Below are 20406 nucleotides of genomic sequence, written 5' to 3'. Positions count from 1 at the left end.
TTTTGTTGTATTTCTGCATGTATTTTCTGGCATTGGTTCACCTTCCCCAGTAAAATCAGAATAGCAGCTCACAGTTCAGCGAGTTTAAGCAGTATGTTGTGAAGTAAAAGGTCTGATGAGTAATCACTAGTACTAATTAGCCATATTTAATGGATTGTTAGGAGATAGATTAATTTTGTTCTGACGCTGTCAGGCTATTAGTTGTCACTAATCTGCATATTGTATTGTAAAATGAAGGTTGCAACTTTATGATGATGGGTAAACAACTGTAAATATCAATACCTCAAAAGAAATAACATAAGTATTGGATGAAGTCTCACTGCTCCTGAAAGACATGTTCCATTTAGGAAGAGGCAGCATCTTATTTCAAATTCCTGAAAAAAAAGCAATTGAATTGCCTGCCTTATTTGAAGACTTCAGCCAGCAATCATTGTGAAAGGCTGAAATTATTGATCCCTGAGGTAGGAAGTGCTGTAAACAGTGGTTCAGCTGTGAGCTGACAGTTTGATCATCCCTGTGACTGTGTCCTGGACTATGACTCTGCAGCTTAATAGATGAATTCATTGTATTTAAGAACTTGTGGTTTCAAGTAGTATTTTGGAAAGGATGATTGTGGATCTAAAAGATTCTGAAGTGTGTCCGGTGCTGATTTTATTTTCAGTTGGGAAACTGAATAAGGAAAACTTCTGATTGATTGACCTGTGACAGAGATTCTCTTCGATCTGCTTCTAGACTTTTCTTCTGGATTCTGTCTTTGTGGTTGAAGTGCTAACAATGTGAAGTTCTTTATGCATCCTTTTTTGCAGTGTTATTTCCTGCATGTTATCCCAGAGCTATCACTGTTCAGTGGAGGGAGAGAACACTGGTCAAAAGGACAGGAGTGTGTTTTAGGGTGGGGTTTTTGTTGCTCTGTTTTTACAGCTTTAATATGAGAATCCTAAGCCAGTACATTTTACTTCTGTGACTGAAACATGAAGCCTTAGAAATTGCAGCTTGCTTCTAAGGAAAGTTAAGGTACCAAAACCTAAAGTTCCAGTTCTTCTCCCACTCCAAATACTTGGTAGGTGCATGATAAGAAAAGACTAGTAGTTAATGGATTTTTTATTTTCATCTGTGTGACAGTATCAGCAGCATTTGCAGGACTTTCTAAATAATCTGGCTCCCTTATGTCATCATTTCTTTTTCAGAGGAAGTGTGTAGAAGATATGAATGGCTTCGAGAAAATATTATATGGTTCTGCTCTTAGAAAGCTTTTTTCATAGATAGTATGTGCAGAGAAATTATTTTACAAAATGTGACTCAGCTGTGCATACAGAAGGGCAAGATGGTATAGTTGCCATTGAAGACAACACTGCAATGTGTCTTCTGCCTTCTAAATCACTTTAGCTCTTGCTGGATATCTCGTAGTCTCGTGGTGGAATGGTTTTTGTGCTCCTTTTGGACTCTTTTCTGACTGCTCACTGATGAAAGTGGAGGCATCTGTGAGAGTGTATATAAGTGAGTTCTAATTAGTGCATCTAAATCTCTGTCAAATGGTCTGTCTTTAGTCACACTTGTTTGGTAGTCTAGAATCAAAGCAGTCTTTAAAAATTCTATCACATTTCCTTGGTTGTGATATTTGTGTGGGTTCTCTTGGTGCTGTCTGCTGGAGAACAGACTTGCAACCAGCAGAGCTTAGCTGGGATACGAGACCTTGTAGGTTCAGTAACTGTTCACAGTGTGATATTAATGGTGTTAAATTAGCATCATCAGTGATATTAACTGATTTCCTCATTCAGACTGTGACATTTGTTTGGGACAAGGATGATTAAACATGTGCAAACATTCTGTGTGCAGTAAAAGGTCTTTGGGCCCTGACAAATGATAAATGAGAAAATTACAGGTTGTAGGAAAATGTCACTCCTTGGGAATCTGTCCTCTGGCAAGACAAAAATGTTCCCCTCTAAGCAATGAAGGATTCATTCTCCCTTTTCACATCCTTAAAGAATGCTGGAGACTTTTTTACATACTTAACACATGTTAGTGTCTCATCCTTTTTTTCAGGCACTGCTGTTGAATTGGGATTTGTCCTGGTTTTGTTAAGCAAATAGTCCAACAGTGCACTGTAGAAAAGTGCTGTAGCCTCAATTAACCCCTCCTATAATCTTCTGGAAAATTTTAAGTCTGTCTTACGTTTTTGTTTTTAACAGCTGTGGTTCACTTATTAAGTCCTTTTCCATCAGACGATTGTACATAATACAAACTTGCACGTTGACCTGGTGCATGCATTAATTGTACATAATTGAACTGGTTCATGCATTAACCACAGCTTCAGAGAAGGCCTTTAGGGAAAGGCTCAGTCCAGTGTCAGATGTTCCTCGTGACTTTCTTCCCCTTCCTGTCTGTCACAATGTAAGGATTTGTAGTGTCACGTTGGAATGCTGATAGTGCTTGCTACAGAACATAAAAGCTTCAACAAAATGATGTATTTGCAGTAGTTTATTACCAAATGCAATTTATAAGTAAATTTTCTATCTTCTGCACCAATGGTCTAAAGTGTGACTGAGTACTGTACTTCAGCCACTGCTGTTCATCTCTTTAAAGGTACAGCTGAAGTTGCTGTGCTATCAAACAATAAAACTAAATTGTGAGTTCATCCTGCTTTTATCTTGCAGTATGGCTGCAGTTTGAAAAGAACCAGACAGCCTTGATAGTTACAGCCATTTTCAAAATTACAAACATAATTTTCAGATACTTAAACATTTTTTGCCGGTCTTTGCAAGAATGGAAAAGTTACAAGCAGTTAAAATAACAGTTATGTGAAATTCTAAAAAGAATAAAAATGATTGAAAGGTTTAGCTGGCAAAAATATCTTTCTTCCCTTCTTCTGGAAGTGAGATTTGCAAATAGCAACCCTATAGGATTATTAGAGATCTGTATCTATTAAAAAAACCCACTTAAATCCAAGCACCTAAACACAGCACAAAACCAGGATTCAGTTTTTTTCAAAACTGAATGGATCCATTCCACTGAGTAGAAGGTCTGATGCCTCTGCTCATTCTGATGCCTCTTGAATGTGGATTCTTGCAAACTTTTCTAGGATATGGCTCCCAAGCTATTAAGGCATGTAATTTGATTTATGCCAAGATAACTAATAGCCAAGCACAATCTGATATGTTCCTGGTTATTTGGATGCGTCTGAGATAAACCACCAGATACTGAACTTTGCAAGTCTGATTCAGAAACAAGTGTTTTAAGCAAGAAGATGTTCTCCAGTGCAACAGGATCTTCAAAGAAGTGAAGGCTTTAATTTTTAAACAGCCGTGTGCAGCACTGTGGGAAGGGAGATGAGGGAATGAGAATAGAACCTGAATTTGGCAAGTTTTATATAGCAAAGCAGAATATATGCCTCATGATATTTTGGTACCAGGAGATAGAAAGAGTACCTTGGCACCAGTAATGTTTAAAAGCTGAACCTGCAATGAAGCACATCCCTCATTCAAGTCTTTGGCTATATTTCTAGAGATTGAGGAATTGTTTTTCATCCCATATTGCTGGGAGCTATCAAATACTGGCATTTTTTCCTCTTAAGGAACTGTCCTGAAAACATGATACAGGAACTCCCTAGGAGGAATCTAGAGGAAAGGAGCAAAAGGATCTATGATCTAAAATAATTATTACCCCAATAAGCGAAGACTGAATTAGTATCCTGGAATTAGATGAGAAACCAAACAGAATTCCTTCTTCCTAAGACTCTGAGAAAGCCTGTGATTTCTCCTCTGTCCTCTGACAGGGTGGTGTGCTCTGTGACTTGTTTCCAGTGATCTTGGGCAGAGGGTCCTGAAAATAAGGTTACAGTATGAACATGCAGTATGTGTTGGTGGGGCTGACATGGTCTTCTGCATTTCATGTTGCATTTCAAAGAACAGGCATTGAGTACCCAGGAAAGTTGTGAGAAGTTTAGCAGGTTAGATGGACATCAGAGCTCTATGTACCTCCTCTCTCCTGTGGAGCAAAGGTGTAGGCTGGCTGAGCTCCAGGGATCCCTTCATTCTGGAATCAGCCCTCTGTGATCAGGTTGTACTTGATTGCTGTATTGCTGAGGAATAAATATATAATGCTTCCCACATTTTTAATTAAAGAGTATAGTTACTTGTTAGAACCCCCATCCCTCTGTTAATATTTAGCAGAGTTGTAGTAGTGAACGTTAAGCTTGAAGAGGGATCAATTCCAAGACTTTCTCCATTTATCAGTAACCTGCTGAATCAAATTTTTGGGAAGAATTCTCTGAATAAGTACTCTTTTGAGTATTTTGATATTTTTTTAAGGTATTTCTGCTATGTGTATTGATGGAACTGCTTCAGTTGTGAAGCACTTACTTTAGGTTTGTGTTTCTCATCAAATTCAGTTAGGTCTGATTTCTCAGTCTCAGAGTATCACTAGCAGGATGAATGTGTTCATACTGTGGATTGTGTTTGACTGTATCTGATTCCATGTTCCTGATACAGGATGGAGACAAGGCAGCTCTGGTGGCAGAGATGGGTGTGACAGAACCCTGTGAGATTAGATACAGCTCTCCGGGTTTATTGCACTTGCTTCTTTTCAAGCTGCTAAAAACATCAAGGAAAGTAGATTTAAAACCAGCTGGGGTCAAAATCAAGGTAGTGATAGGAGTAGGAAGAACCTGGAAGTGCACCATTGCCTGGTTGTGTCAGGCTTCAAGAGGCACTAATACCATTCCTACTTTTCAGAATGTGTAAATATTCGTCTTTATGCAGGATTTTAAGTTTAATTCCTGTAGTTTTCACTGGTATGATATTAAGGAAAGAGAAATGGGTCTGTATGTAGGGGAAATCTGCAACAAAAGAGTAGTTGAAAGACAGATTTCCTGTCTAAGATAGAAAACAAGCTCTTTGCAATACTTATTTCAAATTGACTTTTTCTGTGTATGTATATAAAATATGTAAGTGGAAAACATTCTACTATCAATTACACTGCAAAGTAAGAATATATTTTTATTCTTATCTGAACCAGCTCTAAATCAACTTGCCAGACACTGAAGTTTTAATGCTCAATAAGGTTTCCTCATGCTAGCACTGTGTTTCTTTAATCGTCTGTGTGCTGGATTTTGCTGTTCTCTTTGACCTCAGGGCAAAGGCTCAGCTCCCAATATCACGTTGATAACTTCCCTTTTCAGTCTTCCCTGTGTGCATTCATTGCATCTGCAGTGATGAGGCAGCAGTTGGAGCATTCAGGATGCTCCCTGGGAGCTGCTGAGGCTCAGGAACCAAACGTCTGCCTGGTCTTAGAAGCCAGTAGGAGTTATGTCTGCATGTGGAGTTCTGAGCAGTCTACCTGTGACAGGACTGCTGAGAGTTGTGAAAGGGCAAGGGGATATCTAATTTGTTAGAACAGAAATCAGTGGCAGTGGCTAGCTGGAGTTTTCCATCAGTTTGCCACAGTGATGCTAGAATTGTTTTCTTTCATCTGTGGCATTTGCTTTTGTTTTCTCTTCCCCGCCCCCACGCACCTTGGTCCAAAATCTAGACTGAAAGCAGATCAGTGAAAGGATGCAAAATGAATTTCTGCTCTGTGTCTGTGACCCTTCTTAAGTTATGGTGTGTATTTCTGTATTCAAATCTTTTGAGGTATACTTAACAAATAGCTGCTCTGGAATTGTTTAGCAATTTATTAGCCATGCCAGAATTTTTTTCGTATTAATACACTATTATTGGGGAGTTTGAGAATTTGTGGGGATTTTTACATGTAATATAAGAAAGTAAAATGCCCTTATGGTGAAAGCAGGTAATGTTATCTTGGGCTGCATTAGGAGGAGTGTTGCCAGCAGGTCAAAGGATCTGGTCCTTCCCCTCCACTCAGCCCCAGTAAGGCTGTGCTGGGTGCTCTGTGTCCATTCTGTGCTCACCAGTGCAGGAGAGAAATGGTCAAACTTGGGAGAATCCCCTGAAAGGCCACAAGGTGTTTAAGGCTGGGAGAGCTGGGACTGCTCAGCTGGCAGAACATAAGGCTCAGAGGAGGAAATATCTTCAAGTTAGATAAACACCTGCAGGAGGGGTAAAAAGCAGACAGAGTCAGGCTCTTCTCTGGTGTTCAGTGACAGGTGAGGCAATGGGCAGAGACTGAAACACAGGAGGCACTGTCTGAGCATGAGGAAACACTTCTTTACTCTGAGAGTGACTGAGCACTGGACCAGGCTGCCTGGAGATGCTGGAGTTTCCTTCCTTGCAGATAATCAAAAGCCACCTGGACATGGTTGCGGGAAACAAGCTTGGGATGGCCCTGCTCGAGCAGGGGGGTTGGACCAGGTAACCTCTAGAGGTCCCTCCTAACCTGAACAACTCTGTGACAAACTGCAGACTGCTTCCAGTCCTGCTGAGTTTGGCTGCCTCCATGTCTTACTTCTGTTGTGTTGTGATTGTGTTTGTCATTGGTTTTGTTCACGTAATTTTGTTTCACTTTTGAATTTTGCCTAGAAGTTACTGCAGCAGCCAGTCACTTAACTTGTACAATTGGACTGTCCTGTAAACAATGAATTAGTAAGGCTGGTGTACAAAAGCAAGGACTTTGCAAAATAGGGAAGAGAGAGCTTCCAGAAGAGCTCGGAGAGTGTGCTCTTAGATGATGTATAAAAGAAAACTGGAAACTCTGTACTAATACCTTAGAAGTCTCAAGTGACTTGCAAAAGGACTGTGAAAATTATACTCTCTCCTAAATATTGTTTGTTTTTTTGTATTAGGTTGCTGTGTACCTGGCAAATGTTCCCAGACTGAGAATGGCATGATGTGGAGGGCACTGCAGTGAAAGTGTTAAATGCCCCTTTCTTTGGTATGTTTTTACTCTTCATTGCATTTGTAATGTGAATTATTGCAGATCTGTCTGTGAAATAATGATGGGATACAAGAATACAGGGCTAACTTCATTGCAAGTCATTATAGTCACAGAGCAGAAAAAAAAAATCAGCTGTTGCATTTTCATCACTTGATGGGTTATTGGAAATCATTTTGAAGAGATGTCTGACGCTTTTCCATTCCTTGAATAACTGATTAGATGTGAAGATTAGCAGTGCAATGCTATAAATGCAATGCTCTACCACTGAAACCATTTCACCTGATAAGTTTACCTGCAGAAAAACTACCTGGTTCTTCTCAAGGCTTTAAAACTTGCATTTCTGCTGTGGCTTGGAGGAACTGTCAAGGGTCTGAGTTCCAAGTAACTTCAGAAATTCTCACACCCATTGCACTGATTTAAAAATATGTGCCTTGTTAATGAGGAAGTGGGCATCCATCGTGCACCTTGGGAAGAGTGCTGCTGTGGAGATTGTCTTACAGTTAGTCATCTTTCACTGTGATCTAGGCTTTTGGATACCCAAGTACCTTCTTCTTAGTGCTAATAAATTCTTTAATGCAGAAAACTCTAAATCCCTTAATTAACAGAAAAGCTTAATATGTGCTTAAAGGCTCTGTTGAGTTTCAGGCTGCTGCTTTTATGGATGCAGAACTGTTGCCAGAAAGATTCCAGTTCAGCTGGATTCAAATATTGCACCATATAAGGCTGACTTACAGAGGATGAAATGGAGCTTCAGTGCACGAACACCTGAAGGATAAGCATGAGTGCCCTCTTTGGGAAGAGTTATTTGATTCTGCTTTCAGTGAAATATCAGCTATTTAGTATTGCCCACTTTCCAAAAACCCCTTGCCACAGAGGAAGCCAACATTGCCAAAGGCAAAGAAACTGAGTAGCTCCAGATTGTGTTTGGTGAGATGTGTTCCTTTGCAAGAATCCAGCACAATGCCAGTTTTCTGAGTTTCATCCATGAGCAGGAGGTAATGTTTGTGCTTGGACAGTCAAGCTGTCTGGCTTGCAGACAAGGTGACCTCTGCCCATCAATTACCAGCATGAATTCTGTTTGGAAATGGGACTCAAAACTTCTAAAGTAGGCCTTTCTTGCCTAAAGTCTTAACTTGTACTGTGCTGTAAGGCAGTAATTTTTGAGCACTGACCATTTTAAACCTCATGCTGAACAACAAGACGTTTTCCTCCTCTTCCTGTCACTGATACTTTTACTTGGCTTTTTTAGGGTGGGTTGAGAGCCAGCAGTAGAATTTAAATGAATTAGGAGTGACAGATGTCTGATTCTTGGATTTGCTATTATTCAAATACTTCTAAAATAATTACCTCTGGGCCAAATGCTTGGCTATTTCCAGTCCCCTGCCATTCCAATTTTGCTTTAAGGTAAGAAATAAAGAGTTCCCTTGCATAGAAAAGCCTCCAGAATAGATCTAATGCAACATTCCCACGTTGTATCTACTACCTCAAATCTCGTTTCCTCCTGCCACAGATGTAATGGAGCATCTTGGGGAAGGGGCAAAAATACTGTGTGTTTGGGTGAAGCTGTCTGCTAAAAAATACAGCTGATGGGAAGGAGGGTATCAGCTCTGGGTTCTACCTGCTGGGCAGACCTTTGTTCTAGGGTGGGAAAATTACTTAGAACTAGTTCAGGTGTCTCTAAACTGAGCTCTGATCTGTGGACACACAGGTACTCCAGATTTTGCAGAGTCCCTGCTCTCTTGGAATTAGCTTTTATACAGCAGGTTAATGTGTTTTTGTACTTTTAATAAATACATTTGAATATCTCTGCTTAAATTTTTGAGGGGGAGTTGAAATAGCTGTGGAGTTGTATTGATTTCACTGGAAGCACAGAGTTCTACAAGTTGCATTGATGGGGTGTCGAAATGAAATTTCAGGATTAAGGCCCCTTCAGATTAGTATCTTTTTTATTTTCTTCTCTCCAACCAACTGGTCTACCAAAATCTTCAATGTTCATGAAGGCTTTTGAAGATAACCAGGTGAAAACTATAATTTACATCGTGTTCTGAAAGAAACAAAACGTTGTGAGGATATTGATTTGAACCTGATTTATTTTTAAATTTTTCTTCAGATAATTAAAGTTAAAATAAGTGTTTTCTGCCGTTGTAACGAAACAGAAAACAATTATATGGTGTATAATTCAGTGTTGCAGTTGATAACTGTTGACCCTGGCTTTATACTACAGGAATTTTTTTGACTGTGAGTGAGCAGTCAAGTGGAAGCCAAGCTGAAGCAACTACTCTGATGAATGACATCTCAAAACAGAAAGAATGGTTTTTAATAACTTAAGGCATTGCCTGTAGAAAGGGAGAACAGGATTTGCAGGCTATTCATAACCTTAATTTCTGAAGGGTTCTGTGTGTGGGGGTGGTGCATGTGTGTGTGCCTTACAAATTTAAAGTTATTTAGAGAACCCAGAGAGAAAAAAAGGGGCAAACCTAAAACTTTGAAGGCTTCTGATGTTTTCTGTGACTGCTGTGGTGGATAAACTAGGTTACTCTCTTGCTTTAATTACATATGTGAAGAAATTTAATGGGGACTGCCTATGTAGTAAGGAAATTTTATATCAGCAGCAGAGAAATCATTAACACTGAATCTGAGCTCTTGGTTTCCATATGAGCACGTGCTCAGCTGCTTCATCCTTCCTCAGCTAATGTGTAGTGAGATGCTATTCTGCATTATTAAATGACACACTATAAGCACATATATCACAAATCCTAAGGAATGCAGTGTAGTCCTGTGGTGTAGTATTAAATGACCTTTTTCAGTTATGCTTTTGAATGATAAAAAAAAATGCCAAAACCAAAACTGAAATAAAATTTCAAAGCATCATAGGTAAAGACAGTTAAAGGGCTTTCAAACATCTGGTCTCTGTTTAAAAAAAAAAAATCTACTCTGTGGATTTATCTGGGTGACTTAGTTCATTTGACTCTTGATTGCATTTTTATTTTAATTTTTTTTTTCTGATGTTATAGTCCCAGAATTAGAAAAACCATTTGCAGATCAGGATTTTAAAACACTGAACCACAATATGCTAGTTTCTATACTCTTTCTCCTATTCTTCCCTCATATGCTATGAGAAAATGATCTGTCAGGTTTTGATTTATTTTACACAACATGAACTCAGCTTGTTAAGTCCAAGTCAATTATAATGAAATGTTTGAGCATATGTCAGCTTCCCAGAAAATTGTGTTGTGTAATCCTGCACTTCACTATTCTGACAAGCTGAAGAAATATTTCCAGTAGAGGAATCAGAAGAAATGAATCATCATCTGTGGGGAGATGAAGGGGAAAAAAAAAAAAAGGGCAAAAATCATACCCTGTATGAATTAAACTTAATTTACTTTTGAGTGAACTCAGGCTACCTCTAGAAAGGTTATAACCTAGAATAGCCCCTGGTACTGCAAAATAGTGTTCAAGTTGTTTGTTGTATTCCCCCTCTGTACTTGGCTGACACAGAAGGAAAGATCATCAGCTGTGGAAGGAACTTCCTTTGAACCACTGATCCCAGATTCCGTGGCTGCTCTTGCAGTCAGTAGCCTTAGGAAGGGTATCTGTCAGTCTTCTCTTAGTTTAATGTATCTTTAGTGCTGCTTTGTGTTCTGAAGGAAGTAGTCCAAGTTCAGTAGTTCCATTATATAACCTCTTGTTGAAGGAAAAAAAGTTAATGTTGTTCTGTATTATCCTCTTTCCTTTGTAAGGATGTGTTCTACAGAAACCTCTGATAGAGAAGTTATTGCACTTCAAGTGGAAACCTCTGCAGAAGATGTCAACTGTTCTTTGTGGTACAAACCTTAGAGTTCCAAGCTGGAGCTATTTACTGCAGATAGGAACTTGTAATTTTATTTGGGTTTGATCACCATATCTCAGCAATCCTGTTCGTGGTGCACAAGTTTTGGAAAACACAAGACTGAGATCAAAATCACTTTCAATACATTTTAGTTCACTGCAAATTCTCCTGATATGTCAGGGATTACTTTTCTACTTGAGTAACTTGATTTGCCTTTACTTCTTTAGAAAACCTTGTGTGGCAATATCTAAGTAGCTTTTCTCTTTAAATGGCAGTAAAAGAAGGTAGCTGGGAAAGTGGCCACTGCAGTGTGCTGTGTTCACACTGATGGAGTTGGGAGAGGGGAACATCATCCATTTCTGCCTTGCTAAATAGGGCAAGGATGCTGCACAGCTGTTTCAAGACCTTCTATTTTGGGGTGGTTTTGTAAGCAGTACTGTGCTGCATAAGGTGGTGAAAACATATTTTGAATAATGGAGTACCTCAGTTTGTTTCAGCAGAAATTGGAAAATGGTGTGTATTCTATTGGTCTGCTTAAAAAAAAATATCTGTTTAAGAATCTCAAAAGTAAAAATAGTGCTGGGACGCTGCAGATAAATAACACGCTGGTCTAGTCCATTATTTTCATTCTCACACCAAGGCAGTCACAAAGATGTATCAAGCCCAGTGTTTTATCTCTTGTTGCAGCTGATAAAAGCATGTCAGAAGAACTCAGACATAGAGAGATATGATACTGAGAAGTCCCTATGGCTCAGCAAGTTCTGCAAGTTGTACTGGCCTTAGAGTGTCACAATTAATAAGCCTTGATGGATTTTGTTTGCCTGTAAATGTGTCTTTTCACTAAATTTGAACCTGTTTTATGGTTTAACAGTTTTTGACCGTTTGTGTTTGGATTCTTTCATAACTGAAGCTTTATTCTACATGGTAATTTGTAGTTTTGAGCCCTTTATTGATTATGGATCAGTAGGGTGGTATGAAGAGAAGGGAAATAACTTCAGGATAGGTGCATAAGTGTGATTAGAATAAGATTGCTTAGGAGAAAAAAGGCAGCAGAAAAAGAGAGGAAATTCTGTGTTAGACAAAGGACAGGTTGAAAGAGAACGGTTCCAATGAAAGAAAAAACCATTCTCTGTGAATTAGTTTTTTTAAAAAAAGTAAGACTTGTTAATTTAAAACTGTGTTCCAAGTCCCAGGCAAACATTGTGTTCAGAAGAAGCAACAATTAAAATTGCTTATCTGATGACCTATGAATGTGCTTGGTAGATTGTGAAGGTTATTGTGTTCAAGTTGCAATATGATAAGGATTATTTTGACTCCTAGAAGGCAAAGAGCTGAGGCTGTTAATAAACTAATTGCCCAGAAAGCCTTTTGCAGGTTGATTTACTGCTGTGTTATAAAAAGGTGTCTCAGGAATGTGATACCCTTTAGCTGGCCATAAATTTGAGATATTGTTGAACATTACACATCATCATCTGGAGGAGGGGGAAAAACAAACTCCAAACAACAACACTAAAGCAAGGACACTAAAGCATATGGTGTGGAAACCACATTGTATTGGTCATGATTTGGGTGGTGGTTTTTCTGAACTCTAAATGCTATTATGCTTCCCATCAGCTGCTCTAGACAGAAATTGTACATTCACGTGGTTCTGGAGCTGCACTGGATAGTACTACAGAATTTAGTTTAGTTAAACACTGGTTTTATTTTTTTTTTTCAGTTGTGATCTTGATGTGAGTTTAGGCAAGAGCCACGTTTCTGTAGCTCTGCAAGAAGTGGAGAGGAAAAATGTTAGGTTTGCAAGTTCCTAATGCAGGTGCTATGTGTCTCTGAATTCTAGGAAAGCTACATGCTTTTATAATAAGCTTTAAAAAATTTTACTGCAGAGAATGAAAAATAAAAGTCTTCTGTTCTTGCTTTAGATTTATTTAGTTGTTTATTCCATCTAATCCTGTTTCAAGGCCTTAAGATCAACCTGCTTCAAAAGAAAAAAAAGTAAATCAACACCTTTGGTTTGAAATCTGTTACACTTCAGTGCAAAACCAGAGAATGTTATTTTGCTTTTTTTCTTTGAGCTGTTTAGGTGCGGATTTTTGAGCTTTTCTACAGCTGTGCAAGATAAGAGTTAAGTGATTCATGAGGTCATTTAATTTCTAGCAGGTGGAGCTTTCAGAAAATCACCAAGCAGCAAATCCAGTCTGTGCTTGCAGTGGAACACAAACCTCTCTAAGCACAGCTGCTGTCTGACACTGGGCTGGTACTTGACACCTTTATTTTGTTTGAGCCGTGGTTTGTTAATATATTATCAACACAACTAATCTGTTGTGCAAAACGTGCTCTCACGTCCCTCTGCAGGCAGGTTTTTTTCTCTAGCAAATTGCCCCTTTTGCTCTCTGCCTTCCAGCATTTCCATCTCAGTGTTCTGTTCCCCCCGTGCCAGGCTTTAAATAGAACTTGGTGTCTGTGTCCTTCGTGAGTCACCCATTCATCAGCGTGTGTGATACATTATTAATCCTTAATTTAAGGATTTCAAGTGTTGCCGCTGAAAACCTGCATCTTAACCTATTTTAATATTGCCAAGACGGGTTAAAAAAATACCAAAATCATAAATCACACTTGTTTTTCTTATGAATGTTTTGGAACAAAATTGAATTGCTCTGTTTGTACTTATGAAAGCTGATAAACTGGGACACAGGGGGGGAAATCCTTTTTACAGAGAGTGGTGGGGTACACAGTTGCTTGATTTAATGTTCTGCTGGTAAGAACCACCTGCTATTAGTGAAGCTCAAGAACTCTGATCAGGAAGTGCACCTTGTGTTTCTTTAGATGTGTTATAAACAATACCAACTGTAGAAGAAGGAGAGACTGTTCAGATTTTGGGAAGCTTCAGTAGAACATATGGTGTACTGAACTTTGGTAATGTCCCCTGATTTTAATGTGGTTTGTGTTGAGAGCAAAGATACAGGAAACAATCCACTAAATGTCTACAAAACTTTCAAGAAATTATTCAGACCCTTTTTTACTCTGATCTTAATTTAGTTTACTCATCTGAGACAAGTTAGAAATGAGTTTATTTTGTTATTAAGTGTGGCCACTTGGACTTTTGGTTAAATATTCAGTATTTGTGTATTTGCATACTTGCATTCAGAACTAAGTAAGTTGTATGCATGTGTGTGTATACATTGTACTTTGTACATCAAAATGATGTGAAATTAGTTCAAAGAGGTATGAATTGTAATGACAGACTTGGTGCCCTGGTATCCAAGATACATTAGCATGCTGATAAGTTACTTGTTTTCCTGCTGTGAGAACTGGTTGCTGTATTTGATTCTTTAGCTGAATACAAACTAAATTAAATCTGCAGTGACCTATATTGTGCTCTAGCTAATGACCCAGTTAACCTCTGGTTAATTTTCTGTCTCTTGGTGTCCTGGGAACAGGGACATGTTTACTTCAGTTGCCACAAACCTTTAGAAATGTGCCACTGGCATTTATTATTCTAGAGCTGTGTGTTTTAACAGAAATTAGCTAATGGGCCATGGGGGTCTGCAGAAGTTGTAGAATGCCAATGAGGAGCTTTCTTTCTTTTTTTTCTCCACCCTGATTTACATTACTAAGCTTTTAGCTTTTCTTGATTTCGTTTTTGTTTCTTGAGTATTGATCTGTCTCCTGTGGAGGAAACAAACTATTTGCTTAACGTGCAGGGGGACATTATTGTTGGCAGCTTCCCAGGGGCTCCCTCTTTTGCATGCTTTAAATTAAACTAGAACCAGTACAGATATTGGTAGGCAAGTTTGTAACTGATGCAGTTCTGTTATTGCATGGCTGTGTTATGCAAATGAATCCAAATATAACCATAAAATAATAATGAAGATCTCGTGTAAGGGCAGGGCTGAATACCACTTTTCTGATGCAAATGGGATTCTCTGGCACCTGGGTGGGCTCATCTATGAAGTATGTGTTCTTTTTCAGGAAATGAAGTTGCACAACAATCAGGGAAAAAAGACAGAACGATTATTCACACCCATGTGCAGTAGCAGTTCATATTGTCTGTCCCAGACCTATTAAGTAATTCATAATCCAAAACAACCTGAACCTTTTCTGACATTTAGAACATCCAGTGCTTACAGGGTGGGGCTTTGAGAAACAGCTGTTCTAGAGCCAATCCTTTGCGCTCCATCTGTTCCTTGAAGTTTTCACCACAAATTTCCTTTGGAGATGAAATCCTTTCTTATTTTTTCTTTTGCTCATGGAAGCAGCAACAACAGGTAGAAACAACTTCCCGAGTGCTCAGCCTCGTGCTGTAGTGGAGCTGCTCTGCAAAGAGCAGATGGAGACAGTTCCACAGTGTTGGCCGTGTAGACAGATGGGTTTGGAGGGGCACTTGGGCTGTTTCGGGACACTTATTCAGACACTTGTTTTATTTTGGGACTTGTTATAACCCGAGAATCACTTCTTGATGATCGTACGTTAAAAATACGCAACGTTGAGAGGGACAGAAGAAATTTCCATGAGTGGATTCTTGGGAACTTGTCCCGTTCATCCAGGTGGCTGGAGCACCACATGGAATAAGCAGTGTCTTTGCTCTGTGTGTGCCTTGAGCTCTGCAATTTGAGAGAGACCATCTACCTCCACCAGCTGAGGAGAGCTGGCATTCTCTTTTATGTGTCCTCATTTCCTTGTTACCTGTAAAAAAACATTGAACACAGAGAGAACATTCCTGAGATAGGGTTGTACAACCTTTTTCACTTGCTGTGGAACCACTGCCATCCAAACTGGACTTTGTGTGTGTTTTACCTGGCGGTTAAATGAATTTCTCCTTTCTTTTAAGAGCCTGTAGGTAAAGGATCCACCACATTATATCCTACTGGGCACTGCAGCCCTTATTCTAAGGGGGGAAAAATTGTGATTCTGTAGAAATACTACTGAAGTTATGGTTTGTTATGTTGTTACGATGTTCAGGCTTTGTGCCTGAACTTAAATGATGAAAAAGTGTCCTCTATTTTCCTGGTATTATTGTTTTGGTTTGTTTTCTTATTGCAGAGGAAGAAGCAAAATACCAACCTCTGCCTTGTTTTGGTTTTCTTGCAAATTAAGTCCAAACCAAAGGAATTTTTAAGTTGCAAAACTCCCTCTCTCTTTACTGACTGGAGTGTCTTGAAGATGAAAACTTTTTCAGTCAGTCATCAGAGAGTACAGGGAATGCTGTGTACAAAGGGAGCTACAGTGCCCCACAGCTTAGTCCCTGGGCTTTTCTGTTTATGAGCTTATTCTGTCAGGGTCTGTTAGTTTTGGTATTGTTAGTGGTTTAACAGGATTTCAGACTTGGTGGTGGTCTCCATGGGTCCTTTCCCTGTTTCACCTCTGAGTATTCCTACTGCTAGAGGAAAAAAAGCAACTGTGACTGAGAAGATTGGAATTACACACAGTGTAATTCCCTTATTCTAAAAATTTATAAGGGAATTGCTTCTCTTGGTGTTAGTGGTGGTGAGGAACCAAATTGCAAGCTTTTGAAAGAATGGGAATATGCTTTTTGGATATTTTGAATCCTAAGCTCAGTGATATCTCTTTCTTGTCTTCTCTTGTGTTTAAAAAGAAATCAGTGGGAGAAGTTGTTCCTTTATAGATGTGTGTGATGTTTCTATTAATTTGTACAAATCTGCAGTCGGTGCTGTTGAGCCAGCACTTATTCAGGTTGAAGGCTGAACCTGAATTCCTTCAAGACCAGGTAAGAAAAATATATTGAGTGTATTAAACTGTGCTCTGGATAATATTCTCATGTGGTGTGTGTTCAGATTAAGTTTTGTGTGTAAAAATAATTTTGCCCTCTTGTTGATGGGCCAATCTGACATCATGCATTCATTTATCACAGGTAATTTCTGAATACCTTACAGTGCAATAAATTGTCATCAACTCTCAAAGATGAAGGTGTGAAAGCATAAGAAGGAAAAAGTTAAAACATTTCTGGAATAAGATATCAGCAAGAACTTTCAGAAATGCTCTTCACTGAATAAGATTCTCATTGCATGTATTTGCAAGAAGGGAGAAGATTTTTTTAAAATACTTTGAATTATCACAAAAGATTTCATATAATGCTTGACGAATATCATAGTAAATAATCTCTCTGAAATGCTTTTGTTTATAGAAAAGAAATTGCCTTCCTAATGGTTCTTAACTTCCAATACTTAACTGAACTCTTCAGAGCTTCCACTCTTGTGTTTGATTTCCCTCTTCCCTGTACTTTTACATGGATACCTGCAGGAAGGTTAAATGCTGCTGCCCACGGTGTGGGCATGTGAGGAGACTTTAGATACCACCTCTCTTTGTCTCAAAGGACTGGAAATACTTTGCATAAATATTCTGTAATGTAGGTATGGTATGAAACTCATCTCACATTTGTGCTTGAAAATACTTCTTTTTGAAGTGTAAACGCTCCAATGGAAAAACAGCATGTTGTTTTGGGGTTAGATTTGTATTTAAAAGGCAAATATGTGAAAAACAGAGTTAGGTTTTGATCTTGCAAACATGACTGTAAGTGGTTTGGTAACGACATTCATGAACCCACTTGTTTAGCCCGATGGATATAATTTCAAAACCCTTCTTCCCAAAAGTTAAGATGTAAATTGCCAGGCAGCTCGAGGGGGAAGGACCACAGGAGGTTAGTGCTGGCTGTTTGTGGATGCTGATTCCATTACTATACCTATGATTTGAATACATATTTAGGGTATTGAAATCTATCCTGTTACAGTTTTGATTTCAGTCAGAAATTAGACACTCCAGGGCTGGAACTGTGGACAGTTCATACCATGCAAATCTTGTTTTAATAACAGCTTCTTTGAGCTTTAAAATGCTTTTAAGACTTGTTTCTTTTTGATAAGGAAATGGTATATAATGATGGTTTATAATGCCTTTGAAGCGAATTAGTTTGTTAGATGTTTTGTTTTATAATGGTAGTATCCATGATGATTTAGAGAATGTTGAGTATGAGACCCAAACTATATTACTCTAACAGAGCAAGTTCTATTTACTGACATGGTTTTGTGTGGGAATAACAGTTAAAATAGCTTATTAACATCTGATTTATCTTTATCAGGAAAATAAAATTTGATTTTGCAACATCATTTTACCTGCAACAGGAAAAGAATGTAAAATGGGTGAAGTAGTTTGTGAAAACTTATTAGACATAAAAAATAGGTGTATTTTTGTTACAGCTCTTGCCCTCCTCCTGTTCCCCTACCCAGAAGATCTTGGGTTTATTGACATGAAGTCAGTGTGATGCAATATGATGGGATGGGAAAAATGCTTCCTGGGAAGCCCTAGAAATGATGCTCTGTGAAACCTGATGTGCTGTGTTTGGGTTACTGTGCAGAGAACACTGTCAGTGCAGAACTGCCCCTGTTTACACACTTAGAGCTGGGTTTGACAGTGGCCCAGTATTTGTCTGATGTAGTTTAAAAAAAAAATTAGATTTATGCCACAGTCTGTAGGTTTTACTAAATTTAAGTATTTGGAAAAAACCCCAGTGTTTTCTTTATTGTGAAGTACAAATCTACAATTAAAGTAGTTGGAAAAAAGAAAAAGAGCAGTTCTTGGAAAACTGGTTTTGTATTTGCTTTTAGTGAACAGGAGTAACAGATTTCATTCTCCCATCCTAGAAACAGAGCAATATATTCCTGGTAAACTAACAAGATTTTCTTACTTTCAGGCATCCAGTTGACCTTGACTGCAGTCAGTGAATAACCTGTCTTCTTGCTGCACTTGTTATAAAGTGAGCAAATAGGAGTGTGCAGATGTTTGTGTTTGACCTTCTCCATGGGTTGTGTGCCTGATGGAGTGGTGGGGCAGCCTTCTGCTGCTTTGGAACTTGGCTCTGCCCTCCTGCTCCTTGGGCTGGAGCTGAAGGTGGAAGGTGGAGACAACTTCCACTGCTGTGGAGCTGCTTTGAGACTGGTGACTTAGACATCAAACTGGCTCATAGTCCTACAAGATTCAGGTTGAGGAGCTGAAAGTGGAACTGAATAATCCAAACTGTCTATTTACTGTTTAATTTGGGCTGTTTTTTTGAGCTTTTCCTTCGGCTTTTTATGTTGTGTTGCACATTTATTTTAGAAAAATGTTCTCTGTAAGTCAGCTGAAAACTTGGCAGTAGACATCAGCTCTCACTTCTGTGGGTTGCAGGACTGAGGATCTCTTTTCTGCTGTGGTGTGTGGCTGATAAATTTTAATGTTACTTCTGTTAGCAGATGTTAGATGGGAAAGGATCTTGTTGGGAAGTAGGTGTTGAAATAGATCTTTTCATAATGCTAAAGGCCAGGCATGTATGGCTTGGCTATGAAACAAATGATTGCCTTTATGTACTTGCTTGGATTTTAAACAGAGGGAAAAAAAATTGGTGGTTTTGTGTGCTTTGTTTTTTTTTAATTTGTCTGGTCTGAGCATTTGATGTTAGGAAGTGGTGAACTTGGGACCTTGGGACAACGTACTTCTTGCTGATAATTACTTTGCTGATAACACTAGGAATATGTGTGTGGGGTTTTCATATTTTTGCTGTTTGGGGTTATTTTTTTATGCCAACTGTTCCCCCCCCACCCCCCTGTATATAATAACAGACGTGTAGTTTTCATTCTGTGTTTTCATTTCATTCATTTCATTTTGTTGCTGGGTAGATCACTTTGAATTTTAATACTTAAACTGTATGAAGATTGCCTTCCTGCCTTTTGATCAAGCATCCATGTTCATTAGAAATATGAAATCTTAAGGTATTTTCATGCTGAACTTAGAAATGTGCTTCAGCTGTTTGTCTCCTGTGGGTTATACCTACGTATATTTAGTTAAAAAATAGGATGAAACAGATCAACAGAGAAATGACAGAAAGGAATAAAGCTTGTTACAAGTAAAATGTCCAAGTTATTTTCTGTGCTACAGGTGGCCAGGCAAGTGCCTGGCAGAGGGTCCAGTTGCATGCACTGAATTAGGCTATTTGTCATACACAAGACACCTTGGATAAGTTGTACTGAGCTTTTTGTTAATTATTTATTTATTGTTTTGTATCATATTTCTCTTAAACCTCCATTTAAAAAAAAATTAGTATTACAGCTGCACTCTATATGCACGAGAGTGCTACAGCTTAAAATGTCCAAAATATAAATATGCTTTTAAGGCATGTTCTTTTTAAATATGTTACTGTAAATGGAGCAAGCACCAACATTTTTATGCAGGCATGAATGCTAGCTTAAGTTTACATATTCTGCTGCTGATGTTACCTCCTTTACAGCTCAAAATGCAGGAGACATTTTGCTTGCTTGATGTGAAATTTTGCCTTGCAAAGTTGCCATGAGTGTGACTGTGTTTGTGACAATTACTCACCCCTGAGTCTGGGCACAAAGTTCACCAAGCTGTGCTTGCTTGAAGTGTAGCTGGAAGGTTGGGAGTCTTCAGCAATAGCTGCGATTCAAGTTTGTGCTGCCAGTGTAGCCCCCAACTAAAAAGCAGCAATGTTTCAATTTTAATGTGTCTCTGTCATCCAGAGACTTGTTTTCACTTGTTTCATCTGATCAGGCTGTGGCAGTTCCAGTTCATCTCTGTGCTTGCTCTGTACTTGGAATGAACATATAGGAATACAGAGAGTCTCATCTTTTGTAAGGAGCTGTGACATGCTGGTTTCCATTTTGAACCAAATTCTAAAGAGGAGCAGCATTTATTTCTTAGTAAAAGCCTGAAGCTAATTCCATCTGTAAATTTGTGATGCATTC

The 20406-nt window shown here is 38.7% G+C and overlaps 1 protein-coding gene across 7 annotated transcripts in view; it reads left to right on the top strand.

The window, feature by feature from the left end:
* The window catches only part of SULF2 (sulfatase 2), a 117934-nt gene that overhangs the window by 2648 nt on the left and 94880 nt on the right, over window positions 1-20406 (top strand). For 6 of the 7 annotated variants that reach the window (XR_005563889.1, XR_005563886.1, XR_005563887.1 and 3 more), the window contains one exon: window positions 6737-6825. The exons of the other annotated variant lie outside the window; for it this stretch is intronic. The gene's annotated coding sequence lies outside the window, so the exon portion shown is untranslated. The remainder of the gene's footprint in view (window positions 1-6736; window positions 6826-20406) is intronic. 7 annotated transcript variants of the gene reach the window in all.

Source organism: Pipra filicauda, unplaced genomic scaffold (assembly GCF_003945595.2).
Source record: "Pipra filicauda isolate LSUMZ 115617 unplaced genomic scaffold, ASM394559v2 scaffold265_size1292809_pilon, whole genome shotgun sequence".
NCBI classification, from domain to species: domain Eukaryota; kingdom Metazoa; phylum Chordata; class Aves; order Passeriformes; family Pipridae; genus Pipra; species Pipra filicauda.
The sequence above is the reverse complement of the archived record's forward strand: the minus strand, read 5'-3'. Positions and strand labels throughout refer to the sequence as shown.